Below are 25644 nucleotides of genomic sequence, written 5' to 3'. Positions count from 1 at the left end.
CAGCGTAAAAGGCCCCTAAATGATTCATAGAAGCGTTCTTCTTCACTGTAAATTTTTCCCAGTTTAAAAAAAGACTACATTTTTTAGTTATAAATATGGTATTTTGTCTACTGAGAGCAAGTTGCCTACTGTTTGTAAATGGAACACTTGAAATGGGAGAGAATTAAAATAACTTAATTGTAAGTTAACTCTTCCTTTCAATTTTCTGCCATTTAAAAACATTCAGCAACACCATTTTGTTCTCATGCTCCAATGTTGAGTTGGCAGGACTTTTATTTAAGACTTAAATACCTCAGTGCTCCAGTTCTTCACCTCTACACCCTACCATGGTTCACAAAGCTGTGTGAAAGCTGCTCATTATCAGGCCCTGCTATCGGCAGTCTGAGGATAATAATGTAAAGTGAACACAGCCTTCCCTTAACTTTAAAACGAAAATACAGCACTTGTTTATTAACCCAGTGCTAAATTTAAAATGAGTTCAGGCTGCAAGCTACTCTGGAGGTGTCTACGAGCTACCAAGATGGGTGTCTACACCGTGTGTGCTGCCAGAGCTTCCCTGTCCAATCGGGTGTTAGAACATTATAGTCTGAAATAATTCCCGGTTTTGCTCATACTAAAGGGTGCTCACACCTGAGAAGGATGTGTCACTAGGCTCTTGATTCCTTTATTTTTTGCAGCATTCATTCACAGCTTTAAGTACTTTAGTCCCTGAATGTAATTACATTTTTCTACAGTTGTTTTATTTGTTGGATTATTTAGCTTGGAATATTATTAACTGTTTCGCTACTCTGCCTCAGGGCAGTTTTGGTGTCTTGATTATCAATCTTTGTAGAGTACATCTTTAATCAAGAACTAACTACATTTTATCCATACCACCAAGAAAGTTTTTTGCTGACCTTGGTTTCTTTTTAACCCTAACAGGGACCCTTGTTATGAGAAATGCAACACCTTTCATGTGCATGTTAGGTGCAGGTTAGCACCAAGGCCTCTCTGAGGAATCACTCTTTCTTGTGGCAATTATGAAGGAAAAGAGAGATCTTCTCTGCATGCAGTCCTTGATTGTTTGTAACACCAAAGATTCTATAAATCTGCTTTAGCCATGAATCATTCTCAGGATCTGGCTCAAACGTTTCAACAATTCCATAACTTGAGAATATAGCTTTTAACACATACCTTAGCTTTATGGTCTATAGATAACCAAGAATTCCCTCCTGTCACCACACTTTTTTCTGAACAGGGAATTAAGAGAATTTATGGATATCTAATGGTGTATTTTGTTTTTCACCCTCCACAGTTTCCCCATGATCGAGCCATAGGGTTCTTAATTAGAAGTCATACTAGAACTGGTTTGGCCTAGGCTACACTTTCAATATCTCGAAAAGTGATACATGTCTGGATAGTTATGTTGCCTTTCCTGCTTCCCTTCAAGAAGATGTTGTAATGTCCTGATATATGGCACTCCACTGAGGAGGCGCTTTGTGACATTTATCAAGGAGGCATAAATACTGATATATGTTATATATTTTTATTAGCTGGCTGCTGAGACTACTTGTGCTGAGAGGACCCAAATAACACTATTTTTCTTGGATTAAAGCGATCAAGGATAAATTATTTCATTGTTATTCATTCATAGTTATTCATTTTCTGAACGTATTAGCAAAGCTACTTTAACTGAATATGGGCTTTGTAAAAGATGAAATGAAAGACAGAAGTCTTCAGTTGTGTTATCAAGCTTTCCAAGAGTCTATCCTTTTGAAAAAATTAAGAAACAATAGCAACTCTTCTCATAAAAAGAAATGTATGCAAGTCGAGGCATCAGGGGCCCAGTTAAAGAAACTGAAAAGGAATGAAGTTGAAAGGCAGGTCAGGTGGGGCGGCCGGGGGGATTTGACAGACAGGGTAGCGGTAGAGAGAGGAGTACACCAGGGTTGTGTTTTGGCCCCGACTTTGTTCTCTCTCTTTGTTAATGGGGTGGTAGACCATTTGAGGGAGGACCCAGCCGATGCCCCAACCCTGGCGGGGGAGAAATCCCCCACATTGCTCTTTGCTGACGACACCCTCTTGATTTAAAAAAGCCCAATGGGTCTCCAAAAATTACTGGATCGGTTTAGTCAATTTTGTGATTCCAGGGGCCTATGTATCAATACATCCAAAACCAAGCTTATGGCCCTGGCCCCGTCCAAACGATTCAGGAATACCATCAAGCTGAATGACTCCCCATTGGAACTAGTTGATGCTTTCGACTACTTGGGTGTACGGGTCAACAACTTGATTAAGTGAAGCTCCCACCTGTCAAAAATGCTGCTTAACCACAAACGAGTTTCGGGGGCAATTGCAAGACACCAGCGACTTTCACAAAGTAGGTCAGTTGCCCCCGCCATCAAGGTGTATGAGGGAAAAGCCCTGCCTTCGTCCCTTTACGGGGCGGAACTCTGGGGGTTTGAGAACACCATGGATTTAGTGAGATCAGAAAACAAGTTTTTTAGGGACCTGGTCTCACTCCCTCCATTGACCCCACTAGTTCCGCTCCGTCATGATAATGGGAAACACCCAATCAATGCAATCGCTAGGCTACGCCCTCTATTATTTTGGGTGCGCCTGAGAAGGACCCCCGAATTGTCTAACTACGCCTCTGCCCTGAGCGAATTAGTCTGTCTAGACACGGCCCACAAGATTACCTGGATAGTTAAATTGAAACAGCTTGTGGTGGACATTGGGTTGGCGGCGGCATGGGAAGGCCAGACTCCGGCAACAAAACAGGCAGTGAAGAAAGCTTATTGGGAGTGGGTCACCCTAGAAGCTACTACAAATTCTAAGCGGGGCACACTGATGGAGCAATTCCTAGACCACAAACCCATTGGCAAACTGGAGCCCTTTCTCGATTTTATTGAATCCCCGAGAGATAAGACACTATATCTGAAGTTAAGGCATGGAACACTCCCACTCAGTGAATTCACTGTAGGGTGGAATTCTAGGGTTGCGAAAGCTAATAACAGCCCCGCTTGCCCTTCTCCCACAGAATCGCTTTCACACTTTCTTTTTGCCTGTCCGGCGTACAAACTCCAGAGAAGAAAATAGTTGAAACCTGTTTGCATCAACCTGGGAGCTAGGAACTATAGGGAGGTGTTGCGAGTCATAAACATCTGACACATCCTCCCTTAGTACAATCTGTGGGACTGCAAAACTTTTGGGCTGTGCCTGGTTGATCAGAAGCAAGTTATTGAAGGCTAATGCGGTTTAAAACTAGGATTAATAGTGAGGCCTCCCCTTGTATCTCTGGACCTTAGGATATATGAATTGTTTTTTAACTTGTATAGTTTTTAAGGAATTTCCACATTTTGTACATATTGTTCTTAATCAACATGAATGTGTTTTATTGTTTGATTGTATGACATTGCGATATTGCTCCTTTTAACTCTGGATGTTTTTAATTGGATGGTCTTGATTTGATTTGCTGATACTTTTATGATATTTTTATATCGAATAAAGTCATACAACAACAACAGCATTTATTGCAGTGATTCAAGACATTTAATTGCTGCTTGCCTATCCGCCTTCAAAAGGATTTAGACAAGATATTGACCTCTGACCTCTGTAAAAGAGACAAGTGCAGAAGTTCTAATGTTTCCCTTTCTTGGGTCTTCAATAGGTAGCCTGGATAGGCATTTGTTTCCTCTGCTAATTGTTTTGAGAAATGTTGATGCAAAGAATATTGATGTTCTTGCACTGATGGGAAGTGGAGATTGTGGCATGCTTACCAATCATGATTGAAAAATTAAGAATAACATTCATATGAGAGCAAAGAAGGTACCAGAAGTAGGCTTGACTGTTGATGGCACTCTGCTGGCTTTAGGACTTATTAAGGAAACTTCAGGTCCACTAAAGGTCTCTTTCGGTGATCAATGAGGAACAGCCTTTTTTGATTTAATAGTCTCTCAAAACTATGCTGGGATGATTGGAATTCCATTTTTTAGAGAGGCGCAATCATTATGACTTTTGGGGCTATCATACAATGTTGCTGTCACCACAGTTTTGTCATGATCATTGCTATACTACATACAGTTACTCATCTACTCGAAAAGAATTGAAAGAATCCATGGCTGCTTCAAATATAATAACAGATTTTTTACAGTGCCACTCCAGTATCAAGCCTATACTGCTGTTTTTTTACTAAACCTGAGGCGTATGTGCTTCTACTGCATCAGGAGTCTAATTGCACTATACCAACTGAACCAGGATTTGTTGTTCTGTTTTGGCGTATTATCGTTTCCTGTGTATATTAGAAAGTGATGAATGGAAAACAGATTTCTGCATTATGTTTGAGCATTTTCATACCAAGTAATGACATTTGAGCTGTGCATTGCTCCTGCCATTTTTCAAAGTTTCATAGATTCAGTTTTTCTGATGTCATGAATCATTTTGTGCTGATATACCTGGATGATGGAATTTGTTTAGTTATAAGAACTTCTACAGAACATCAATTGGCTTGTATACCTGAGAAATGTGAATTTGAAAAGCAAAAGGACGAACTTCTTGGGTTTAGGTTGAATGCATATATTTTGTCTATGGATCCATAGAAGGTAATGAAACACAATGGTTCAGCACTCCCACACAATACACAGTAACGATGATAGTCAAAACAATCATAAAAAAGAATCAGTTTAGTAGGACTTAAAGTTTTCTTTTTCTTTTATTCAAAATCTTCATACAAAGCGTAGCCAACGCGTTTCGTCCAGAGGACATCTTCAGGGCGAAAGATATGGAGATTATGTCAAAAGTATTTTAGGAATATAATATTCGAAGCTTTCCAGTATACATAGCAATGGTAGCCTTATTTTAAGTAGAACTAGTCAATTCTTCAAATTAGGTATTCATCTTTGTTGACAGTCAGAATGGTGCCAATATTCGCAGCCAATTCCTATGGTGTCTGTAATCACTTGTTTATTCGCGGCGTGTCAGCTCACCCCCGGTCGCGGCTTCGAGTTTGTAGTCAAAACTACAAACTCGAAGCCGCGACCGGGGGTGAGCTGACTACCTAATTTGATGAATACCTAATTTGAAGAATTGACTTGTTCTACTTAAAATAACGCTGAAATAAAGCTTCGAATATTATATTCCTGAAATACTTTTGACATAATCTCCATGTCTTTCGCCCTGAAGAAGTCATCTGGACGAAATGCGTTGGCTACGCTTTGTATGAAGATTTTGAATAAAAGAAAAGGAAAACTTTAAGTCCTACGAACTGATTCTTTTTTATAATTGTTTTGACTATCATCGTTACTGTGTATTGTGTGGGAGTGCTGAACCATTGTGTTTCATTGCAAAGCGTTTTGGGCATTGCCCTTGGAAGTCTAGGGGTATATGACTTCAGGTTCCTGGCACCCAGAAAACAACTAGACCATAAAATATTGGATAAGTGCAGTCACTTTTTGCCCTATACCCCTGTCGCTTGAGTATTGTGGATCCATAGAAGGTGTCAACCATCTGGAATGGATGACTCCTACCAATATGAAATTAGCCTAAAATTGAACTGGGCTTGCAAATTGTTATCACCAGTTTTTAAATATTTTTCTCATCTTACTGATGATATTACTTGTATTTTAAAGTTAGACATATGAAAGGAGGCTTTTGTTGGGACTCTGAAGTTGAACAACCTTTTAAAAATTTTAATGGAATGTTCCTTCATGCTCCAACCACTGACACCACAAGAAATGTATAGTACAAGGTTGATATTTCTGAAAAGGCCGTGGGAATTGCAATTGCAAGAGGACAATGGACAAGAGCATCCATCTTATGCCTTGTCAGGAAGTGAACTGTTAAGTTTTAGAAAGGCAGTTACTAGTTATGAGAAAGGCTACTGTTAATTGGAGAAGATATTTGCATGAGGGTACAAAGGAACCTTTTGAAATATGGTATCATCAAATGAATTTACAATGTCAGCAGAGCTTGCAGTGTCACAGTAGGTGCAAGCCAGATGTTCCTGTTCCTTTTCAGAATTTGACTTCACTATAACTTATATTCATGGTTTAAAGAATCTCTTGGTAGATGTTTGTCCCGTCATTATCATGAATCCTTACTTATGTGTAATCAACCAAGTATTCCTTCATATCAAGTGGTTGGTATTTGTTCAGTTGTTCTTGCAAAAAATTAAAGAGGCTAAATAAAAATTTAATTGTAGGAAGGTTGACGATCTTCATTGCAAGACTCCTGTTACAAAACATAATGAATTGTATTTTTTTAACAAGCTTTATTCATTCCAAGTAATAGCAGCTTTATAGTATGTGTGCCATGTTTCTCCTTTTGTAGGCAATAGATGGTCCATGTTAATGTTATTTTTGGTAACTCTTAGTTCACTTTGATGGCCAAGATTATGTTAAGTTTTTTCCCCATTAGCGCTCAAGACAAGTCTTTACATTCCAAACCCCTTGGATATATACAAACGTTATCTGTACCTCCAGAACCATGCCACAATATATACGGATTTCATAACTGATCTGCATTCAGAAGGATTTTCTATCATTATTGTAAACGTTGAAATATTTTCAGAGATAGCTCATTTCCCTCTTTTATTCAAACTGCCTAATGCTGAAGTGATGTAACAATGATTTATTTTTTTGCAGCTATATGCAGCCTTAATGGTTTGCCATACACTATGATCTCCCTCTGCCCCCTGTTTAAGATCCTTACACTGGCTCCCGGTCTGAAAACAAACTCTATTTAAGATTTTTTTTCTGACACACAAGCATATGTATGGTAAAGGCCAGGATACTGGTCCAAAAAACTATGCTGGTACCAGCCTCGCAGGGTGCTAAGATCTAGCATTGAATCACTGCTCACTCCTCTTAGAATTTGTACTGCCAGAAAAGGAGGCAGGTATTTTTCCTTTTTCGCCCCGGCATCCTGGAACAAAATTCCCTCAAACTTACGTACCATCGCTGATCACAACTGATTTCGTAAGAAGCAGAAGTCATGGTTATTTGACAACTAAACGAGTACTCCATCAGAGCAGTCTGCAAGCGCCATGAGACTTCCGAGTGATATGTGCGCTTTACAAATGTCCCTGATTTGATTTGATTTGATAGAGGAAATCAATATCTAATATGATCTTAAAGGACTCTTATTTTTAGGTTCTAGTAATTGAACAGGCCCTTTCATTGGTTACCACCCTCAGACCAATGGACAAACATATCAAATCAATCAGAGGTTTCAACACCATTTTTATTGTTACTCTAATGCTTCTTTTGATGACTGGCCCTCTTATTTACCATTGAGTAAATTTTCTTGTAATAATACAGCTCACATTGTCATCAAAGTTAGCCTCCATACAACGAAGTTTCCTATTCAACCTCATGTTTATCTTCTAATTCTAGCTAATTCCCATCATATGAGTGCTTACAGGACCAAAGATAACTATTATCTGACAGTATACATTAAACAAAGACAATAACGAACAAATGTGCTGATAAGCCAAGAAGTGCTTATTCCGATTTTGTTGCAAGTATGAATTTTTGGTTACTTTCTCGCTATCTTTGCCAGTGAAATTTTTCTCATAGTATTTTGATCTATTTCTCATCGCTGGTCAAGTCAGATCTGTAGCATTTCCCTGAAAGTTATCTCATCCTGTTTTTCATACTTGACAATTGAAATCTTATGTCTCTGATTCTTTTCATCATTTACCTACTGAACCATTTCCTTTCATATTATACGATGAATCTGAATGTGAGATTCAAGAAACCTGTGATATCAGAATCTTCTGAAACTTTCAGTTTTTGATACATTGAAAGCACTAATCATCCTGTGAACATTTGTGAGAAGATGCTTCTGTAGTCCATGCCACATTGTTGGTTTGTTGTTTCTTCCAGCATCATTTAGAGAAATTGGGGGCCATATTATCAAGAAAGGTCGATACATTATCGCCGCTTCTATCGGCAGGAAACTGCTGCTAAAGCGGCAATAATGGGCTTGATAACATGCCCTTTTCAATTCCCATAGATGACCAGGTTAACACCAGAACCGGGGATTCTATGGGAATTCACAAGGGCATATTATCAAGCCCATTATCGCCGCTTTAGCGGCAGTTTCCAGCCGATAAAAGTGGTGTTAAAGTATTGAATTTCTTGATAATATTACCCTGGGAGCTTCCAGACAATGTATATGGTTACATTCACACACAGAACTCACTGGAGCATGGTCTTGGCTTCGAAGATGCAGTGGCATGGGTATCTAAGTTTACATCAGCAGAAGGGAAGGTGGGGTGCTTGGTTTGCAGGAAAGATTTCCCATTTGCTTTGAACAAGACTGTGTGTCAGTATTGACTTGTATGTGACCACAGTAGCGCTGAAGGTATTTTGCGTGTGGTGTGCTGCTCTGTGTACCGTCCAGAATGTTGGGCTGAAAATTCTGAGGAAAGAGTGCAGTGTAACAGAGGACCAGTGATGTCATATGAAACAAGGGCAGGAAGACGGGCATTTGGTCTCTATTCTTGTGCCCAACAAACAAGACAACATTATTTCCCTATGACAGTGAGTGGGGATAAGTCTATATTTATTCCTAATCAAGATGGTTTTTCTGTAACGTAATTTATTTTTCTAGTCATACATAGGTGAGGTTGGAGCATAGAAAGATGCATCGCAACACTTATGATTCCTTTACTTTTCATTACTCATCTTAGCTCCTTTTTGGCTTTTTTACTCATTTTGTCTGCATCTTTGGATTTTTCTACACCTTTTGGATTTTTCAGTTTGTTAAATTATCTTTGACTCTTTGCCTACTCTTTCACAGGGTGGTTCTGGTGTCTTGTTTCCCAACTCTTATAAAGCTTTTCATCATCAATCGTGTACTAACCGGGGAGGAGCCAAGATGGCGACCGGAGCAGACGTGTGAGCTCCCGGGCCGCCAGCCCTTGAGCCCTTTGTTCCTATCCTGCCTGCCATCCTGCTCATTTTGCCAGCTGCTGGAATGGGGAAGGCGCGCTGACTTCACCCGTGTTCCTCCGACACCTCAGCCCGGTCGGATTGAGGAGATAGAACGTTGCCCGGCCCTGCGCCATCGCTCAGGCGTGCATCGACGCTGGCTGCCGGACTTAGGTGGAGGGGGGACGGCCGGCCTGCCTGCGGGACACCCACAGCCTGTGCGGAGCTGCTTCCTCTATCGCGGCCCGCGTCATATTGCCTTTTGAGAACTGCTGGACGCTGAGATCGCGCTGGCTGGAAGGCGGACGAGACTGCACGGCCGGCTCCTTTGTTGTACGCGAGGTGAGAGCTGCCTGGACTCCATTACGGGATGTCCCCTGATTCGGTGGACCGCCCGTTTGCCCTGACTGCCTGCTCCGACCGGCGGGGGCCCTTTACTGGCGACGCGGAGCTGCCACTGGTCACAATGGGAGAGGGAATAACTGCTGACTCCTGTCGCACCCCCCCACGTTATGGCGATCGGCTTGGGAGAGCGTTGGACGTTCCCGTGGACCCACGGGATGGAGAAGACTGCCCACCCTCGCCCCGTGCTTGCGGCGCCGTGGCCGGGCCGGGGTCTGCACTGACTACACCCACGTCTGTCCCAGCCGTAGACGGACCACAGCCTGCCCTGTCCTACGGAGATCTCCTGTCTGCCCTTGGCGAACTGAGATCGGTGCTGCTTTACAACTCCCATAAGCTGAGCAAGAAACTTGACGACGTAGCCTTGGAACTGGATCGTATGCGGAGGGACTGCTCCCAGCAACAGCTGACCTGTCCCCTTCTGGTGCCTGAGGCTGAAACTGTGTTGCCGAGTGATTCCAGCGGTGGAGAGACCCGTGATGCCTGGAATGGTGCCTCTGAAAGACCGCTTACAGATTCTGCCGGTGTTACATTGTCGCTGCACGCGGGGACTGAGACAATGTATCCGCCTCCACCATTGATGATGATCTTGCCGGCCCGGCGGCTTCAGGCTCCCTTCGGGACTCTCCTGTGCAAGTCTCCGTTTTTCCTCCTGATGTCCTGGAGTTACCGTACCACCTTGGAGGTGTTTTTGACTGTGTTTGCTGCACTGTTGAGTATTTGGCACCGACTATTTTCTTTGTACGAATCCTCTCTTCCTCCCTTGCGCCCATTTTGTTTCTCTACGGATGGGAGGGGTGGGATTCATCGAGGGCTGGGATCTGGGGGGCTCCTGAGATCGGGACAGGGTTAGGCGGGTTCCCGGTTATATTACTCTCTTGCCAGATGGGGACCGGGGTTAGAATGTTGTACGTAATGGCTGCGTGGATTATGTGTTTGGGGTAGATAGTTCCCCCCGTCTGTCTCTATTGTTCCTAGTGGTTGCTCTGCTTTACATCCTTCGTGATATTGCGACCTTAGTCAATGGCACAGTCGGCACCACATACTGGCTATCCTGATGAATTGCGGGCTATCGGCTCCGCTACACTCTCTTTGGTGCCTGCCTGTTGGTCATGGACGTTTATTGTGACAGAGGAACTATTTGTTTAGAGTAGCGTCCATTTTGCTCTCCTTTGTTTGCGTTCTCATTAAGGCGGCCATTTTGTCCCTTCGTTCCGACTGGGGAGGGCTTCTGCTGGGCGCCATGGTGTAGTGGTCGCTTGCGACCTGATTGGGGTTGGCGGTTTCCGGGGATTAACCGTTGTCTGACTGGCTGATACGATTTCGGACTGCGCCACCTCTCTGGCGAATGTAGTGGTCGTAGCTCCCCACACTTGTCCTGTTGCTGATGTCTATCCTAGTACCCTCGCACGTGGGGTTGAACTGTGTGTATCATGCTATTGTCCACTAAGGACGGGGTGACCAGTCAAGTACTGGCTCGGGGACCCGGGCTTATTTGATACAATTCTCCTTCTGGTAGTGTACTTCTCTATATTATTGTTTCACTTGGTAAAAGGGGCTATACGTGGCTGGGGGACCGTGAGTCTTGTTATTGTTAGGGCTCCTCCCCGTTTCCTTTCTCTTTTGGGAGTGGTAGAATAGCTTGTCCTTTTCTTCCTCCCGATATTTCAAGCGTGAACATCTTTATTTCTTATCATTTCTTCTTTCTCTTCTATTCTTGGTCTGTATTTCGGGTTCTTTAATGGGCGACAGGCACTTTGCCGGGGGGGGGGGGTAGGCCGTAGCCTCCGGATTGATGTAGGGTGGGGGGGTAGATTTAGTTTTCCTTATTTGGTTTCTATGGGCCTTATTTTTCTAATTTCTGCGCTTTCTGGTCCTGTTTCTGTTCTGGGTCTGCAATAGGGGTTAGTAGGGAGTGGGTGGCGCTGAGGGTGGTATGTAAATGCGGACTGCAGCTCCTGTTGTTTTGTATTGTACTGCCATATTGACGGGGTGATCTTACTAATGTTGCTCTTATTGATGCTGCCTGCTCATGTTGTGAAGCTAATGTACGGACTCAGTTCTCCTTGACTCTATTCTTCACTGATTTATATTTCGATCAAAAAAAACTTTAAAAATTTAACCTTCAATGCTCCTTTTCCTTGGCGACATGATTCCATTCAGTGTAACTGCTCCTATTTGATGCTATTTTGCCTGATGCGGCTGAGGAACCGCATTGCTTGCACCTGTGCTTAAAGTATCGTGGCCGGCCTGAGGGTTGTAGGCCCGTACTTGTTCTCCTTTTCATGCACAATAAAGGTTTTCAAAAATTTTTTTAAAAAAATAAAAAAAATCGTGTACTAACCATCTTGTCAAGTGGCTTTTCCCTTCTAAACAGTGCCATAATAAGGAGATAAATGACACCTCTCACTGGTATTAAAGTGACAGAGTGGATACATGTCTGGTACGAGGAATTGACTATTTTTCAGGCAAATACAAATGAAACAATAGAGAGCTTTACTGCAACCTTTTAATGGCACATTTAAGGTATGAAGCATCCAAACCAGTTGCCAGATGCGCTGTCTAATATTAACCTCAAGCAGTTGTCTCAGTAGGGGAACCCTCATTAACACAGCTTTTCTGAAGTGCATTGAGTGTGGCCGGTTTACTTGTTCATTGGAAGGGTTCAATATTCAGTCCCCCGTATTAAAAGACAAATCCAGGTAATATCAATTTCTTGTGATGCTGAGCCCCAAAGGAAATGTTTTTGCCAGAAGAGTCCAGAGTCACCACAAGAAATGGACAATACCACTAAAAATATTCCGTTATTTCGAGCTGTGCTTTGAGAAACAAAGTTCTTCTCTAAATAAAGTGGAGGCACTGGCTATTGTATCGGATAATTCTGTTAATAATGTAGCCTGATCCCTGTATTGTGCGCATGTGTATTTTTCACAATAGCTTTCAATATATTTTCAAATTGGTCTTTATTGAATGTTTCATAATTTACAAAAACATGACTTACAACTTACTGCATATTTGCAACCTATCCATATCTTCTACAATTACAATCAACATTAGCATGTAAGTAATTTGTTCACTTTTAAACAGAATCCAACATTTAAACTTTTTATATGTTGAGTTTGATGTGTAGCATTTCAATGTCTCTATTTCATATGTTTGACAAATGTGTGGGTATCATACCTCTCTTATTCTTCTTCTTGGACCTACAGCATGCCCGGTTGATTTGCATGTTTGTTAACCTTACTGCATGGGCCAAGTCTCACATCGTAGGAAACCATACACCCACAGCCTCGAGACAAAAAGCCCCAATCCCAGGAGGGCTTGCAAACAGCAGCACCCTCACTTACGGTCACTATTTTGCTGACTTGAGAGGCATAAAGTGGTAAATGAAAAACGAACAGTGGAGCACCTCTGGGGATGTACAGCTTGCCTGGTAGTTCCTAAGGACCTAAAGAATCACTTTGGTAAATGTGCACATTTCTATACCATCCCAGAGGTTTCTGGGTTGATTAACTTCATAAAGTCCAGTGATGCAGCTTGTAAATCTTTTATTGTCGTCTACTTTGCTTGCTCCTTATTTAATGTGGGGCCATCCAGCCACAGACAATGGAATTTCACTAAGCCATGCCACCAGACCACTAAGCATTGCTCATCACAGCTGGAGCAATCTGTCCGAGAGCCAGTGGACCAACCTCCTCAGCTCCTGACACCACTTCGGACATCGAAAAAGCAGTCAAAAACTTCACCACCTGGATCTCTGACAGTTTCCAACAAAGTCGCCCCCAGCAAAACCTTCTAACCCAAAAGACCCTCAAAACAAGCCAACTGGTGCAGACCAAAACTTATAACTGTGAAACACAACTCCAAACAACTGGGAAGGAGATGGCATACCACCAAGGATCCTACTGACCAAACCACCTTCAAGAACTCACTCAGCCAGTGTCACAAACTTCTGAAAGAGACCAGAAGGCACGCCTGAGCCACCCTCATCAAAGCCAGCTCCAATCACAGCATAGAACTCTTCAGCATCATCAGGGAATTCTCCAACACCATAGCAACTGAAAACAGCACCTCCCCCTCCCAGGACCTGTGCGATTGCCTTGCCAACTACTTCCATAACAAGATATCCACCATATACAGAAACTTTGTGCCGCAACCTACCACCGCCGACAACCTCAGCCTTCTAGACCCCACAGACATCCCCACCAGTAACAGAATCACCAGATGAAACCAGCTCACCACTCAAAACACTGCCGACATCAGGAGCTCTGTCCACTCAGGATCCCTTGTCCACACCACATGTTGAACCTTGGCAACAGCACCATCATCAACAAAGTAACTGACATCCTCAACACGTTCATCATCTCAGTCACCTACCTGGATGATTGAAAACGAGCCGGAATAAGACCTCTCCTCAAGAATCTCTCCGCTGACCCCCTACAAACTCACAAATTACTGTAGTGCCTTCCTGCTCCCCTTCACTGCCAAAGTACTTGAGAAAGCCATTAACCAACAACTCACAGCATACCTAGAGAACAACAAGCTTTTGGACGCAACCCAAACCGGTTTCTGCTCCATCCACAACACTGAAACTGCCCTGATCCCTGACACGGACAACATCAGAAGCCTCCTGTACTAAGGAGACTCGACTGTCCTGATCCTCCTTGACCTCTCAGCAGCTTTCAGCACTGTCTCCCACCCAACGCTACTCAAGAGGCTCCACCAGATCGGCATCTGGAACAACATCCTAAAATGGATTGCATCTTCCTCTCCGACAGAACTCAGTGAGTCCTCCTCCCTTGTTTCACCTCAAAGCCCAAGGACACAACTGCAGTGTCCCCCAAGGATCATACTTCAGCCCCACCCTCTTCAACACCTATATGACCCCCTTGGCCAACATGTTCAGAAACCACAGACTTAATATCATCTCCTACCCAGACGACACCCAGCTCATCCTCTCGCTATCCAAAGACCCTGCCACCATGAAGCCCAACTTCCACCTCTGCATGACCAGCATTACCAACTGGATGAAGAACAACTGCCTCAGACGTTGCACAGGCAAAACAGAGGTTTTGATTTTTGGGAACACTGCCTCACCTTGAGATGACTCCTGGTAGCCAGCCGACCTGGGACCCCCATCCCTCCTTCACGGACCATGCCAGAAACATCATTTGTGACAACAGACCCAACATGAAGAGCCATATTAACACAGTCTCCTCTGCCTACTTCCTCACCCACCACATGCTTCATAAGATATTCTAGTGACTCCAAATCTCCACCAGATAAACCATCTCACAAGCCATCACCACCAGCCGCCTGGGCTATGGTAGCGCTCTGTACGCTGGACTCATAGTACACCTCATGAAAAGACTTCAAATCATTCAGAACTTAGCAGCCAGACTCATTCTGAGCCTCCCTAGAATGACCCTCATCACCCCACACCTGTGGAACCTCCACTGACTCCCTGTGCACAAACGATGCCAATTCAAGCTGTTGATGCACATCTATAAAGCCCTTCCCAACCAAGGACCTGCATACTTCAACCACTGCCTGAGCTTCACCGCCCGCCAGGGCCCTACACTCTGTCTCTCTCTCCCTCACCAACACCCCCTACATCCAACGCAGCAACAGTGAAGGCCATTCCTTCTCCTACCTCGCTGCAAAATTCTGGAACGGCCCCCCTTCCACCTCAGACCATCTTCCTCCCACCAGGAATTCAGAAGGGGACTTAAGACCTGGCTCTTCATCTGAAGCCTCATGCAGCTGATCCCAGCACCTTGATACCTTCACAGGTGATAAGTGCGCTTCACAAATCCTGATGATTGATTGAATTTCGGAGCAATCTGGCTGCTAAGTGAGTTTGAAGTTTTTTTCTGGGTGGTTTAGTACTTGTTTTACAGCCCCTGGGCCCTGTTCCATTGTTATAGCATAAGGGAGCTGTACAAAACCAAGAACCTGCCCTCCAGTGCTGGCTCCTCGCAGACTCTTTGGCTCTTGGCCATCCTACAGCATTACCCTTTGGTCCCTCAAGGTAGACTAAACTATCTGACTGCGTTCCCCAGACTGCAGAGTCCTTTGACCCCTAACATGGTGTTTGTTTGGATAAGACATGTGAGGGGTCCTTCTCCAGGAGGCCCTACCACAGGACCAGTTCACATAAGTCCAAGCGAACCTCCCCTTCAGGACCCATGTCCCTGTGGAATACCTATGTTTGCTGCTGCCAGGAGACCCCCCGGGTCTGGAGATCATCAGAGATGTACAGGAGAGCAAGTCTAGGGCCTGAAAAACAAGCTGGTGTGGAGAAAGACAAAGCAAGAAAGTCTATCAAAAGGAACTAGCTAAAATTAAGTCACTCTTTGGGCATCAGGATTTCCTACAGGGTCATCCCTGGTAGCTTGTGCATGCCACAAGGAGTCGAAATGCAGAAACCCCAGTTGAATTTGGCCCACTGGGGACTGAAATAATCATAATAAAAATCTATTACTGTGTGGCACTACAAATACCGCAGCGGGTGCCTTGAGAATCAGGGACACCTTTCACTCAGAAGAAATCCCAAGCAGGATTGTTAGTTTAGCCCTGGGGGGCTCAGCATTGGGACTCCTTGGAGGAAAAGAAGAGCTACCACACAATTTTGCAAAATTGCATCATAAAAGTGGGGGACTGAAGAAGCATCCCTTTGAACCCAAGGGCCTGAGCTGAGTGGCCATGAGAGGAGGGAGTCCCCCAATAGCGGCTCGTAGTGGGTGTGCTGCGGGGGCGGGCGGGCGGGGGAGGAGCAGGGTGGGGGTAGTAAACTACGGAATATGGCCCAACGGAGGTAAGTAAACAAATATATAAATAAAACAAATTTCATTGCACACACTGCATTGCCAAATGCGATGCAGCACGCAACAACATTTGTTTTATTTATTTATTTGTTTACTTACCTCCGTTGGGCCGTATTCTGTAATTTACTACCCCCCACCATGATCCTCCCCGCCCTGCATCACTCCCACTGGAGTCCCGTTAAGCATTAGGCATGTGCACTATGCTCTCCCTACACTCAGGGGAGGGAGGAGAGCAGGAAACTCAAAACTTTCCTGCCCACCACCAGCTGAAGAGTGCTAGGCTTGACATTGAAAATAGAATAGAACACGTGGACCAATGAGGGAAGTGTGCTTGTGCTCCAGGACAGCACCAGTACTGCCAGGTGGGAACTTCAAAGTGGAAGGAGAAGAAACTAATAATTCCTGGCTCCTCGGCTCAACTGTATCAAGGCCCCACCAAGAAGCTATTGGGTCAAGAAGTGCCACATAAGAGGCTGGGGCTTCTTAAAATGTGCATAACCTGGATTGTTGTGCCCACAGGGATGCAAGGGTACCACAAAAAGTGTTTTGCTCATTCTAGAGGGTGGTCAGGAGCAAATGTCTTCCCCAGACACGTGCCAAACTCATGGAGAAAAACAGCAGTCTGAGTTTCCCAGCGAAAGGAATCTCTGGCCCCCAGAGAATGGTGTTGTTTTGAGATCTACGTTGAGTTGAATTGTTGTGTTTCTCTTGGAGTGTTGTTGGATTCTTGGTATTCCAGGTAGTGAACGTTTGTTAGGCCAGCAGTATAAAATAGGAAATATGGATTCTCAATAACATGTTTATGGGAATCATATGCTTGTGGTTTTCATTGGCACAACATGCAACATTATAGACTGTACACCTGATTTGAAAATTGTGACCTCCCTTTGCAAAGCCAGTACGCCTGACTTTTCACAACTGAGTAACTACATATGATGCTATATGGGTATCGACGTGCAGGCAACAGCGAGGTTCATTCGGCGAGCATGACTCCAGGCGCCCCCCCCCCCCCTCTCATGCTGCTGCAAGGGCTCTAGGAGCAGTGCTGTGGAGCAGACCTGCGGACCAACAGCCTTCTTGCGGTGCTGGCGGGGACCGAGGATCGGGCATGGGGGCTAGCACGCAGCCTGCCAGTAATTCACCGCATCCTACTTCACCTCCTGAATAGACCCTGCAAAATGTGATATCGGCAATACTGCATTCTAAGCTCTAAGGCGCCACTGAGCTGAAAATAACCATAAGGTACTTTATTTACTCCACTCATTTCACATTTTTAAACCGCCATTGTTCACAAGGGCAGGGGTCACTAACTGAAACCATAAATCTCTGCCGGTACCTCCAGAGGCCCACGAGGCTCCTCAGCATATCTCCTCCACACAGGTCCAAAGCAATAACAACAAACAGAGGACTATGATTCCCCTTCTTGGCGGCCATTTTAGACTGTTCTTTCGCAGTGGCGGCCATCATGGACTAGTTCAATCTCACTATTGGAGCAAGAGCTGAGACCAGACACATAGTCTAAGTTCTACTACCGCGCTCCTTACTTGCCTGTATCTTGTGATAGTGTCTGCCTTTTATTGCAGCTTTTCTACATCTACTTGTTTTTGCAACTGTCCTTACCTATAATGCACCGACTGCTACAACATATATTCTTGGATGCTTACAATGTACAACAATTTGTTTCTCTATGTACTGGCCCTATAACCTGTTATGAAATTGTTTCTTACCTGTAACGCACCGACTGCTTCCTCATATATTCCGGGGTGCCCACAGTTTACACTATTTGGTCTTACGTAGTGGTCCTATATCCTGTTTTTACCTGTAATGCACCGATTGAGATGCTGGGATTGAGATTTCTGTCATGACTTCAAACAAATTAGTTGTAAAGGGGCAGCTGAAATTCCAGGAGCCTAGTCCCGACAGCTCGACGACTTCGGAGGGCTGGAAGAGGTCCCCCGCTACACGGCGGAGGAGGGCACTGGACATCGAATGCTGTCTTATGTAAAGCGCTTTGATAACCTAATCGGTTCAAGATCCTGAAATGTGCAACGTAACTGATTCTATGTAAACTGCTGTGATAACATGTACGGAACTGGTGCTATGTAAAGCGCTCTGATAACCTAATCGGTTCAAGTTCGCGCTATAGAAAACTCTAAAAATAAAATAAATAAATAAATATTCCAAAGTGCCACAAAGTCTGTAGTGTGCCTGAGAGCCTCATTGATTCCAGAGTGGGGCTTTGCCGGGGGAGCGGGGGTAAAGTGGAGGTAAGGTGGGCCTAGGAGAAGGGAAAGCATGTGCAGGGTGTGGTCAGAGAGTCATGGAAGTATTGTGAGGGCTACATTCAAAACTATCCTCTAAAGCATGCCCCTAGTCGCTAGAAGAGGCGTAGATTGGACAATATTGTGATATACTGTACCTCCCTCTACCATACCTTGGGGTAATCCTTCTCTGCTTGCTGTTGCTATCTTGGAAGAGTGAAGTGTAAAAAGGAAGGGGCAGATTTATGTTAACTGCTGCATCCTCAGGGATGCGCCAGTTAACGTGCGCTGCAGTGCGCCACAGCTCCGCCACCCATGGTGCGCCGCATTTTTAATGCGGTGCACCATGGTGCAAAAACGGCACAGATGCGTGATGCATCTGTGCCGGAAATGTGGCGCATTGCTGGAGTTGCGTCGCAAGCGCGACGCAGCTTCAGCAAGGCTCGGGGTACACCATCTGCACAATGCTGCGTCAAGACCTACGCCTGCTTCAAGCAGGCGCAGGGTTTTGACGCAGCATTGCCCTGAAAGTGACTGAGTGAAATCTCATAGATTTCACTCAACCACTTTCAGGAGGCGTTCCTGCGCAGGAACGCCCCCCCTGCGCAGGAACGCCTCCTTATGGCGCAGTGCTTTACAACGTGACGCATCTCCTAGATGCGTCACGTTGTAAATAGGGCGCATTGTTTGCGCTGCAGTTGCGTCAAATAAAGTGACGCAATTGCGGCGCAAAGAGGCGCAACGGCCTCATAAATCTGCCCCCTGGTACCTTTGTTATTGAATTGGAATGAAAGGGGATTGCACAATCTGAAGCCAGAAAATCTGGGATCAGTCTCGGCTTTCTACTTCACCAAATTCTTTGATACTAGGCAATTGTTTTATTTCACTTAGTCTCCTTTTTCTTCATGATTGTATATAAGAGCATCTTGAAATGCATGAGTTCAGGATGTGCGCATTACAGAACCTATTCTTGTGTTTGATTTAATAAACTATAACTTTGTCCTTGTAAGGTAACAACCCTGGTCACCCAGAGGGTTCTATATGGATACTCACTTGTCTCTTAGTTCAAACTTGGTATTGTAGTTTGGGTGGGAGAAGGTGTGAATATTTCAGAGTTCATTTTTTGAAAACTAACACTTAAAAAAAAAAATACTACCCAATACACTGATATAAGCTCATGTACTAAGGTGAAACGCTTCTGCAGGTTAATAAAATACAGTTTTTTGAATTTAGAATATTTTTACACATTTGTTGGGAGACGTCTTAAAAAGCAAATGTGTTTCTATAGTTAAGTGGTGCAAGACACATGGGGCGATATGTAGGTAGCCCAATACCGGTCGGTAACGGCCGAAATTAATTTAATTTTTGCTGTTACCGACCGGTATTTAAGGAATAGAGATGTAGGTGGCTGGATTTCAGGATTCGGTAATTTACCGAATCGGTATTTAAGGAATCGCTAAATTACCGAATTCTTAAAATAACGAATCAGTAAATTACCGAATCCTTAATGTAGGTAGCACTCAAGTGAGTGCCTTTCTCATTCAAGGATTTGTTATTTACCAGCCACTAAAAGTTGGTGGTAAATATCGAAAAGTTTTAAAAAAAGCAATTGTGTGCTTTTTTAAAAGTGCCATGTGGCAGACATACATGCCCTTAGGGCATGTATGTCTGCCACATGTGCACACATGCACGATTCAGGGGTGCAACAGGGTGTCACTGTGACACCCTGCCACCCTTGAATGTGTTCTCTCATTACCGATTCGTTATTTACCAAATCGGTAATGGTGAATGGCTTCCCATTCATTCCCATGGACCGCCAGGCCCATAGGAATGAATGGTAATTACCAATTCGGTAAATATCGAATCGGTAATTCCGAATTTTAAAGATTCGGTCAAATTTACCGAATAATTACCTACATACTATTGACCTATTCTTAAATACCGATTCGGTAAAATTCGGTATTAAAGAATGGGTAAATAGAGATTACCTACATATGGCCCCTTATGTTCTTCTCTTTCACATCAGTTATTTTATTTAGCCTCTTTCTGCGTGTTACTGCTATCACAAGTAAATGATAGCTCATTATTGTCTTTTAGCAGGGGGCCACATGTGAAGGTCAGGAGGGCTGCATGAAGCCCCCGAGCCATACTTTGAGTATTACTGCTAAAGGCGCATCGAGGTCTACTGCTGTTTTCGGATTTAGGGACCGCTGGCACAAGAAAAGTTAAAGGTCTCTCTGACCAGGTGGTGTAGTCTGAGTTTAGGAGATTAGTTGACTACTCTGACTTCTACACAAACCACGTAGTTTGTCAGGCCCTTTAGATTGTTATAAAGTAATTATTAAGCCTTCCATTTTGTAAATATTTGTAGTTTTAGCCATAGTATTTAGTTGTGTGTCTATTGGGGTACATTTCATCTTTAAAAGAAAAAACACTTAACAGACAATTTTTTTTATAGTGTTACTTGTTGCATTCCAGAGTTCTGATTTTCTCTTCTGCAGCACCTACCTCCCTGAACCATTAATCACTGTCTCACAATCCTAAGAGTCCAGTGCTAAAAGTGGTCCTTGGCACCCGGGTTGAGGGTCATCAGTCCCCAGGTCATAGGAGACCATGCTCAAAAGACCCTCAGTTGACATATTTAGGGCCTAGAAACCTCTGACTGCCCTGGGGCCCACAGACCTGGATTTTTACATGTTTAGAATGCCGCTTTTGCTTGGAAAGCTGGAAGGAAAATTATGAAGTAAGTATATAATGGGGAAATGTCATCAATGCAGATGGTTGTACGTCAGAAAATCATTGACAAAAATATTGTTCACAAAAATATTGCCACAGTGGGTGTTGATGTTCTATTATTACTTCAATGGGCAGTATGCTAGCTAATAGCATATTACGACAAAATATTTTTGACAGCTGATACTAAATTCAAAACATTGTTGTACCAGACAAAGTTAAAAACAGGGGCCTCTCGCCATTCCTATGGAAAGAGCTACTTCTGATCATTGAAAATCAGCTGGAGATACTGCCTAATAAAATGATTCAATACAGATACATAAAGGCCAAGTAACTCAAACACTACCATTGGTGTTCCACAGTCCTTCTCCAGTGAGCATATACCACAAATGGCAATACAACTATCACAAAATGTTTACCTGTGGGCTTCTCAAAAAAATGTTTTGCACCTTTGTTCTTATTTATGAATCACTTCTGAAGGCATCTAATTGGGGCGTGGAGTCTCGTTGTTGTGCAAATGCATAGGATGACACAGCTTGCACTTTGACAGCTAGGACACAAAATACTTTAACTATATGGCTAATTCCTCTGTTATCCATTGGTCAATGTCCATAACAAGCTAATCAGAAAGTTCATTTTAACATACATTGTTTTTTTTCACTAGGACCATTAGTCATGATAAATCTCTGATCCAGCGTTTTCTGGGCCCACTTGCTTATCATTGGTCCTGCAATAGATCTTTTTATCCATCGGAGAGGTGATGGGAGTTAGCATTAACAGTCAATCAAAATTTCAATTAATAGTGCAACCCTTTTGGCTACACAATGAGGACCAGGAATCTGTAGCAGAGTTCAAAAGGTTTATTACAAATTAATAATCAAATTTAAATAAACAGCTCTTAGTACCAAACTGTAAAGATACAGAATGACAACTGGGATCCCCAGACGTAGAAAGAGATTAAGGTGAATTAGTATCAAACAAACAAGCAGTTCTGAGACAGCGATACAAAACTATACCATTAAAACTTTGGGCTCAGATAACAATCAAAGACTCTGTCTCTTGTACATTAGAAAGCTAAGAATTCAGAGTCCAGAGGATGGTTTAGGTGAAAAAATCTTAGCAAATCAGGGAAACTCTATAAAGGAAGTCAAGTTGTGGGGGTGAGCCTTTTCAGGGGCTCACCTGGTGCAGGGGTTCGCCCTTTTGCCCACTGGTCCTTTAGACTGACAAAGTAGAGATTGGCACGAAATCTGTAATATCAAAAAAAATAGTTCATTAGGACTCATGAGAGGAACTACATCAATACAGAACCCTCAGGCAATGTACAAGGCAGCACATGGAGTACAGAAACCATGGGCCTTTTATACTGTAATAAGTGCAGTGTAAGCATGGAGGTTCAAAAAGAGGCAGTACAAGTGTAGACACAAATAGACTTTTACATACAGGGGTATATGAGAATCGCTTAAGTCAACAGAGTGGGAGGAGTTACAATGTTGCTGACATCAGTTAAAATAGCCTGACAGTTAAATAAAAGACAGGTGCATCCTAACAGATAAGGCCTCTCTGAGCATGCGCAGTGCTCAGGCTCAGTGCTGAAGGAGCTAACCATAGATGATGACTCAGGCGTAATAGAGAAGCAGGCAACAGTGCATGGCCAACATATGCCTTAAACAAAATCGATGCTACAAACAAAATGGCTTCAGCTCATGCTAACAGTAATCTCTGCCAAGTTTCCACAGACCGCCCTTTTAGCATTACCTGAAGACATCTATCATTTAGAACTAACAAACAAAACATCTTGTACATCAATTTGCATTAGTTGATTAACTTCTGGTCCAATACATATTGGGCGTTTACATTCTTAACGTTGAGTATGGTAGGTATGCAAGCAATGATACAGAGGGAACAACACATTGGACCACATTGTAGACATAAGCAACATAATAGTAGGATCGCAAAGAAGATACATAGAATCGTCAATAGTTTTCAGCTCCAGGTAACAAATAGTGTTCATAGCCAACCGGTTAAAGTCCATGTTCCGGTATCAGCGTGAATCTCAGCAGCGATTTTATACAGTTTAGAGATTGCATCAAAAACTGAAGGAGCATGATCAGGGATATGAACACAACAACTGCTCCAGATGATGCAACATGCACCACCGCGATTAGCCAACACAACATCAAGGACCATTCTATTTTGGATGCCACAATCCTTGCAATTTTCAGCTCTTCTGTGATGTTTCCAAGTGCCATAGCTGTCTGGTTGGTCACAGCCTCTACAACATGTGTTAAGCATCTAATTTTCCTGCTGTTCAAAGTAGCACCAACAAAGAAGAACAATCCCAAATTAAAGTCAACATATTGCTGCAATGCAGTGTCAGTCTGATCCACCTCATCATGATTTATTGTTCTCTTATATCGGTTCTTGGAAATGTCATTAAAGAGTTTATATTCCATGTGATAGGATGCAAGAGCCAAAAACACAGGTGGCAACAAAAAGGACACATAGCAAGTTCCTGACCATCCAATGGGTAGATGGTAGTATCCTTTATTCCCACAGATAAGGAAAGTATTGTGGGATGACATAAAGCTACTGTTATTTACCCCAGTAATGTTCAGTACCAGGGTGCAGTCGCTCATCCCCACAGGAATATTTCCAACACTGTTCAAACACGTCTGCTCGGGCTCTAGTAACAGCTATAACAGGTGGTCCATTACACTTGGATGTTCGAGTGTTTGGGAAAACATAGCGCATGGAGGAGTTTCCTCGGCGATACTCAGTGCTTTAAATGGAAAAAAATAAGTGCAGGTACTCACCAAAAAGAGCAGTGGGCGGAGTTAAGGGAGGAGCTAAGGTGGGACAAGGGGCGGGGTTAGCTTTTTGACTTTGCCAAGGTTGTATGCACAAAACCTGCATGCATTGTTAGAATGTCGGATGTATCTGTCCATTAGTTATCTCACTAATAACTATATATATGGCACTTAATTATAAGTGTTTATTACTACCCAAAGTAGGCTTTTTTAGCATCCTTGAAATAAGAAAAGATGGAGGAAATAACAGCAAGGTTCTAAATATATGCCTTCTTGTTTGCAGGCATGTCGTTGCTACAGGGTCATAACTCACTAAGCTATTTTACAAGGATCTTAACTTTTGACCTGCAGGCAACACAAGGCTCTATGCGACAAAAACTGTAATGTTTTGATTTGTTCTGCATTCCGTCCATCAATTGTGTGTCTTTTGCTCAGTTTGTGCAGCACACACTATACATGGTAGTTATTTATCAAGATAACCATAAAGGAAATGCGACTTCATCAAATGTTATGCTGTGAAGAAAGGCGCAGCAAGATACTGTAAGGTGACCAGTAGAAGCTCCATAGTTTATTTTGTGAGTTGGTATGCGTTTGGTATGTGTTTAATTGTATGTGTGCATGTTGTATGTGTGTGTCTACCGATGGAATGTGTGTGCTGTGTGTCCGTGCTTGTGGTTTTCGCAAATGTTTGCATGTGCATGCTTGGGCATGAATGTTTGGTGCATTTACATCAGCAGTATGCACTCATCTATGTCCGTGAATTGCCATTATCGTTTGTGTGCATGTATCCGCTACTGTGTTGTGTGCATCACTCACTACTGTGTTTGCCTATGGAGCTTGTCTATTTGTGGAATGTGTGTTTTATTTGTGCAACAGTGAAATCAAGCATTTCATGAACATTTGTTTAAAAAAAAAAAATTATAAATAGAAGGGTATCCGAAGAGTGTGTTCTTCTGAGTGAGCTGCGTTCATTCCTGTGACTCACGCAGCCAGAGTTCAGTGCCTTCCCCCAGCTTGTTTTCTCAACCACGGTACACAAACACTTGTCACTTATCCAATATACGGAAACACGGTTCAAAACAAGATAGAGTTTTAGAAAATATCGATCAAGTGTTGTAATTTTCAGCCAGGGACGCACTCATTTAATAAGTGCTATAGAACGGTGCCCCCTCTCCCCCCCTTGGATCATACACCCAGGGCAGACCGGGAGGGGTCCAAGGCCGAGAGGGGCCGGCCAGCTGGCGCCTGTCCCCAGGAGCGCTTAACGTGCCATTGATAGATAACACTTAAACCCACTTTTCATCTGTTCTGTTCACGGAATATTCAATCCAGAACAGTGCATCCCGCTGCCACCCATTAGATTTTACAGCCCCTCTCAGCCCCACTGTGAAAGAACAATGGATCCGATAAGCACTCTGCAGACCCCCCTCCCTCCCCGCTCTGAAGACTTCAAAAGCACCTCACGCTGGTTCCTGGTGACAAGCGCTCCGTGATTAATTCCATGCAGACAGTGCTTGTTAAAGGAGCTGCAGAGGTAGTGGAGGTGATAAAGGAGGCGCTGCTGTGCGCGCTGCCTGGGCTGAAGTCCGGTCCCATGAGTACCGGTACTCTCTTCCTGCTCGGAAAAAGTGCCGGTACTCAAGGGGAGAAAAGGAAAAAGTGCCGGTACTCAGTACCGGTGAGTGCCGGCCCATTTAAA

The sequence above is a fragment of the Lissotriton vulgaris genome, chromosome 7 (assembly GCF_964263255.1).
Source record: "Lissotriton vulgaris chromosome 7, aLisVul1.2, whole genome shotgun sequence".
NCBI lineage: Eukaryota > Metazoa > Chordata > Amphibia > Caudata > Salamandridae > Lissotriton > Lissotriton vulgaris.
Note: the sequence above shows the minus strand (reverse complement) of the source record.